Below are 6,227 nucleotides of genomic sequence, written 5' to 3'. Positions count from 1 at the left end.
TTTTTCTCCTCTCTCAAGCCTATGTATATTTTTTAAACATACTGTATCTAGTTTAGAGTTCTTTTATGTCTGAATCTGTCCTATTGTGTATCTGAAGTTCTTTTCTGTCTTGGAGAGCTTCTAAAAATGCTCAGCCGCATGTGACTAGGGCCAAGGCTGATTTGCCTTTTGGTTCCACCCAGTTCAACATGTTGCAGGCGGGTTCACTGCCTCTACAAGCAGCACTCACTATCACAGTTATAAGTATGCACAGTATAAGTCTATGTCACACCATTAAGCAGTTTGTAACACATTGCTCAGAAACCCTATTTAAAAGCTTGGTCTCCTGTAAGAGCCAGATTTCTTGCTGGCACCACAGACCAGGAAGCTGCCATTTTTAAAACCATGTGGGTTTTTGTTTGGTTTTGTTTTGCTAGCTATTAATTGGCTACCTTACATCTTAATTTAACTCATTTCTATTATTTTATGTTTACCATGAGTTTTGTGGCCTACTTGCAAGTTTCTCTCCAGCATTTGTCTCTAGCAGGACTATATGGCTCCTCCTGACTCCACCTTCTTTCTCCCAGCATTCAATTGAGTTTTTCCTGCCTAGTTCTATTTTTCCCTGTCATAGGCACCAGACAGTTTCTTTATTAACCAATGATATTCATAATCTACAGAGCAGAATCCCACATCAGTGATGAGAGTACACCATTGTGTGCTCATTCTCCATTCTTATTGATGGAGTGAATGCCAAAATTATAGGCCAGTGCCATCATGCTCGTTTTTTATGTGGATTTGTAGGATCAACTCAGGTTGTAAGGTTGTCAGACTAACATTTAGACCCAAAAATCAATCTCTCAGCCTTCTTAAGGATAATTTTTATTCTTTGTTTTTATTTCTATGACAATCAGAACATTTTTTAAAACATTCACTATGAAGTAGATGGTTGTCGTACAACAAATTCTGGTACCTGAATTTGAGTCATAGTGCTGTGCACCCAGCTGAGATAAAACATCACCTCCTGAACCCTGAGTGCAATGGTTCACATGGAGGAGGAAGCTGAGCCAGCATACCAGTCTGGTATGAGCATGACAAATTATAAAAATATGTCTATCCCATAAAAAGGATGTCATCCACTTGAGATTAATTTTATTTTTTTTAATTTTTGTCTTTAGCTTCTAAAAGCATATATTAGCGCTATATATAAATGAGCTATAGTTTTATTAAAATTACTAAAAGGTAACTATAAGATGTAACAAATACAAATAAAATCTAAAATAAATGAGTTCACTATTGAAGTATCAACTTTTATTAGACATGCATTTTTTAATTCATTTTGTATCTAGATTCTTGTTAGTCAGTTGTAGGAGTTCTCCAGTCTAATTTTTAGAGTCACAGGTGTGTAGGCTAATTAGAGTTTTAGTATGAAAGAAACACATATGTGGAAAATAGAAAACTCTTAGTGACAGTATCAATTGACAAACCGAGATCAGTAAAAACATGTTTTAATGAGAAGGAAATGAATTAAAAATTATTATTAAGGCAGTGAGAACCTATTTACCGACTTAATTATTAAATTAACATTATTTAAAAGATGTGGGGAAGCTATAAAAGAGCATGCTAATTCAGGATCAGCTTTCCGTCTGCTTCAACTCCATAAGCATGTTGAAGAAACTAACCTTCACTCCATTCCCTATCAAAGTGACTGGTAAAATATATTTGGGAGCTGTGGAAAATTAACTGGGACAAAATATACAAGGCACCAAATACAACATTGGCGTTGGTTTTTGATGGAGGAAGGTCATTGGTTAATTAAATAAAGAAGCTGCTTGCCCTGATAGGTTAAAACATAGGTGGGAGGAGTAAACAGAGCAGAATGCTGGGAGGAAGAGGAAGTGAGGTCAGACTCGACAGCTCTCCTCTCAGGGGCAGACGCCTCAGAGAGACACGATGCTCCACTCTTGCGGGCAGAGGCGAGAGCTGTGCTCTCTGAGGCACACACGATGAAGCTCCGACCCAGGATGGACATAGGCTAGAATCTTCCCGGTAAGCGCACCTTGGGGTGCTACACACAAATGATTAGAAATGGCCTAGTCCAGGTGCCAGAGTTAGCCGAGAAAAGGGCTGGAGCTAAAGAGCCAAGCAGTGATTGAAAGATTGCAGTGTCCGTGTAATTATTTCGGGTAAAGCTAGCCGGAGGCGGCCGGGGTGCTGGGGACACAGCCCTGCCGCTCGTATTACTACAGGTTTTATTTCAGCAAATGTTAGTTAGTTAACACCAAGCAAAGTTGGAAACAGAGAGAGGTCTGCTGAGACTCAAAGCAGGAAACATTCTGAATAAATTATGATTATAGTTAATAATGGTTTGATTGTGATAATTATTGTAAGCTAGGCAAAATCACATTGATGAAAGGAATAGTACAGGCTGGGGTGCTCCTTAAAAGTTACTCTATGTGGATAAAGAAAGAAGCAGCATATTATAAGTGGCTAGGAAAGGTTCATTTTAGTTCAGAGCAAATGGGTACTCAAAAATAGATACCTTAGATTATTTAAGTTGGATATTTTGTTTATATCTTATTTGTTTTGAAGTTAAGTTTATGATGCCATTGAGAAGCCTGGACACTACCAATGGGACTGGAGCTGAGAAAAGACAGTAGAGCTGGAGACAAAACCCAGGTGTGAAACAGCACTTCTGCAACACAGTGTTCCAGAAGCACAGGTCTGGTGTCCACAATTAGACACAGTTTCCAACTGTGGTGGAGAAGGAGTGCAAGAGCTTGGTGAATCAGAAGCCAGAGCTTATACGTAGGACTGCTTTATGATTTTATTACTCTTCTCAGAATCTTAAGCATTTCAAATTTTCATTCTAAGAAGTAAATATGACTTTTATAGATTAAAGTGAAAGATGAGTGGTATGGTATTATTTTATGATCTGACAGGTAATATACAAATATAAGCCTGATTAAAAATTGTCTACTAAAAGGAGACTAGCGATGTTCTAATTGTTTTAATGCTTTGATTTATTTAATGTCAACAATGTTTTAAGAATCATTCTACTATTTCTACACTTCAATATGCACAGGTACTTATATGTCCATACACATAAGTACATACATATACACATGTATCTAAAGACTTGGTCACATTTATTAGTTTCTTTTGTATTGCTATAATAAAATACCATGACCAAAGCAACAAATAGAGTTGAAGTTTTATTTAGGTGTACACTTCCAGAGGGAAAGAGAATGTAAGCCTTCATGCCAGAAAATCTAGACAGCATGAAGGAGTAATAGTGGCAAGAACAGCTCATAACTGATGTCACAAACTGCAAGCTATAATTAGAGCAAGAATTATGAATGACTTGAGTTTATTTTTTTAAACTCTCAGAGACTGCTTCCATTGACCCATCTTCTCCAACAAGGCCATAACTTTTAATCCTACCCAAACTGGGACACCACTTGGAAACAAAGTATTTAAAACGATAGAGGACATGTCTCATTAAAGCACCACATCACAGAAACCCTGAGTGAATGCTAAAGACTTTAGACGAAGAAGTGAGAGTGATGAAATCCACATCTATCAGGTTGCAGAAGATATACATTAAATTACTCATGTTTTGTTTTCAAGTGTTAGGTTAATGATTCCTGATTTAATAGAACATATTTTGTGGATATTTTGTACCTATATTCCCAGCATCTGTGGCATTTGTTCACAGTATTACAACAATCAAAGTGATCTGCACGATGATGAACCATCAGAGAACAGAGTACATGAAATGAGCACTTAAGAGATGAATAAAAGAGGAGAAAAGAAAGAGAAAGGAAGTGAGGGGAGGAGGGAGGCAAAGAAAGAAACCATGATAGGTAGATAGTTGGTGGGAGGGACAAAAGTTGGGAAGAGAGTCGTGGAATACACAAATACGAGGTTTGGAAGTGAAGCACAATGACATTAGAGGTGGGTGCAGAAGAAGAGGAGAAAAGGAGAAGAGTTCATGAAGTGCAAAAATGAGTTTCCACAGCCTGGTCTACAGAGCTAGTTCCAGGACAGGCTCCAAAGCTACAGAGAAACCCTGTCTCGAAAAACAAAAAACAAAAAAACAAAAAAAACAAAAACAGAAAAAAAACAACAAAAAAAAGAGTTTCCAAAGGAAAACCAATCCAGGTGTCATGAATTTCTCTAATGATGCTTTAGGTTTCACTTGAAAATTGGACTGGGATAACATGGTTTGAGTACTGCCATTCAAATTACCAAGAGAGTGGCTTTTCCCACGCTCTACATGTTGGGATCTTGGCTCCATCACATTTTGACTTTACTTCGTGCTCTGCCTGTCATTAACATCTCACAGGAGACAAAAGGAAGGGTTTCCTCCTTTTGAATTTTGAAAGAAGCAAAACAAACAAAACAACAAAATCAGCCCTAACATCTCATCGGCAGCCCTTTCTTACCCTGCTGTTCAGAACTAAGAGACAAGTCCGGTCCTTCTGACGAAGTGCTGAGATTGTATACCTGCATGGCCACACGTGTTTGTTTCAGCATCAATTTGTTATCCATGCTTTGTGCCGGGCATCACCGTGAAGGTAGCCATTTATCTTGGTCAAATAACACAAGAATTCATTCTTGATACTAAAAAAAAAAAGTGGAAATATTTTTGACAGGAACCGCAGAAGGAAAATCATATCCAAACCACAACAAGTAACTACAAGTGATAATTTAGCAAAATTAGTGACACTGGGGCCTAATAATGACATATTTCTATTGTATTACCCTAACCAACAAATGGATGTTTGAGTACAAATTCTAGATATTTCCATTGTGAAGAACACTCTTATTTTTTTCAAATTAACAAGGAAACCAGCTATTTAGTGGTATGAGCCAAAACTTCAGGTAATTTTTGCTTGACAGTAATCTCTCCCTATGAGTCCCATCATAATTAAAATATTTATAACTCCATTAATATTTTCTGCTATTTTGAAGGATATTTGATGACACACTTCATTTCACTCCTGCAGCCTTAGATTGCATCTCTTAAGAATATGGACAACCCCCTGCCTATTCAAAACACATTGCTCACATCCAATAAAATCATCAATAATTTCAAGCTACAGTTTAATATTAGTTCATATTAAAATAGTCACAGTCAGTCCCCAATTTTCCCACAAAGTTTTAACAAGTATCTTTCATTTTTGTTTAATTGGATTATACCAGTTTTAAGTTTTTTATTTTATGTTTTTATGATATTATTGTCATTATTATACAGAATTTTATTTTCCTCTGTCATATGTTAAAATAAATTGGAAGACTAAACTTAATTATAGTGATCACTTTTTTTTTCAGATGGAATAATTTTATTATTTCATCTGTAGGTGAGTAATTGTGACATAGAAGCCTGATCTTATTTACTTCCATATTTAACAATATTTTAAAAGGGGAAAATTTCAAGTTAAAAAAAATCTTCTTTGAAAGTACCTAGGAGTTGAGCGTGTGAATGAGGTGGTGTCAGATCCTTGTGTCTTCTCTTAGCTCTTTTCCTTATCTTGGCTTAGCCTGTTCAACTTCAATGTGATAGTTTTTATCTTATTATATTTATTTTGTTATATTTAAAAGTGAATGAATGAATGAAAACACAGCCAGTAGGGTAAAGTTTGATGACTGAACTGTCCCTTATACATGATGGGAGAGGGAAAATCAGTATTTTTCAATATAGTAACACTGATTATATCAGCCACTCCAGGGAATGCCTCATGTTCAGGAGTAGTTGACCAAAGTATAAGGGAGTCCATAGTTGTGTTTGTATGTGTATGTGTGTGGATGTGTTTGGTCAGTTTGGTGGTGTTTATGTTGTTCAGAGTTCCAGTTCTAAATAAGAAAAATTAGTAATTTTTTAAAAAATTCAAGTGATCATTTGAATAGTAAATTGTTGTTTGTCTTTTTAGCAATGTTTCTTTTAATTTCACTTACTTGTTAAAGATAACTTTGATACTAAAGAGTTCGAATAGTGAATGCATTCCCCCAATTCAAGACCCAGAACCAACACATTTTAAGGAATTTATGCCTAAGGGTTAGAAAATTATTGAATAACATCAACTCATATACACTTATACCTGCAAGCAACACACAACATAACACAGACACAGCCACACATACACACACACATACACATGTATTTTTACTTATTATTTGCTGTCTCATGCACCAATGCTCAGTAATTTCCAGTTATAAATTTAAATATTGCATACTCCATTAAT

Source organism: Microtus ochrogaster, chromosome 24, assembly GCF_000317375.1.
Source record: "Microtus ochrogaster isolate Prairie Vole_2 chromosome 24, MicOch1.0, whole genome shotgun sequence".
In the NCBI taxonomy this organism is placed as follows: domain Eukaryota; kingdom Metazoa; phylum Chordata; class Mammalia; order Rodentia; family Cricetidae; genus Microtus; species Microtus ochrogaster.
This window is presented reverse-complemented; position numbering follows the sequence as displayed.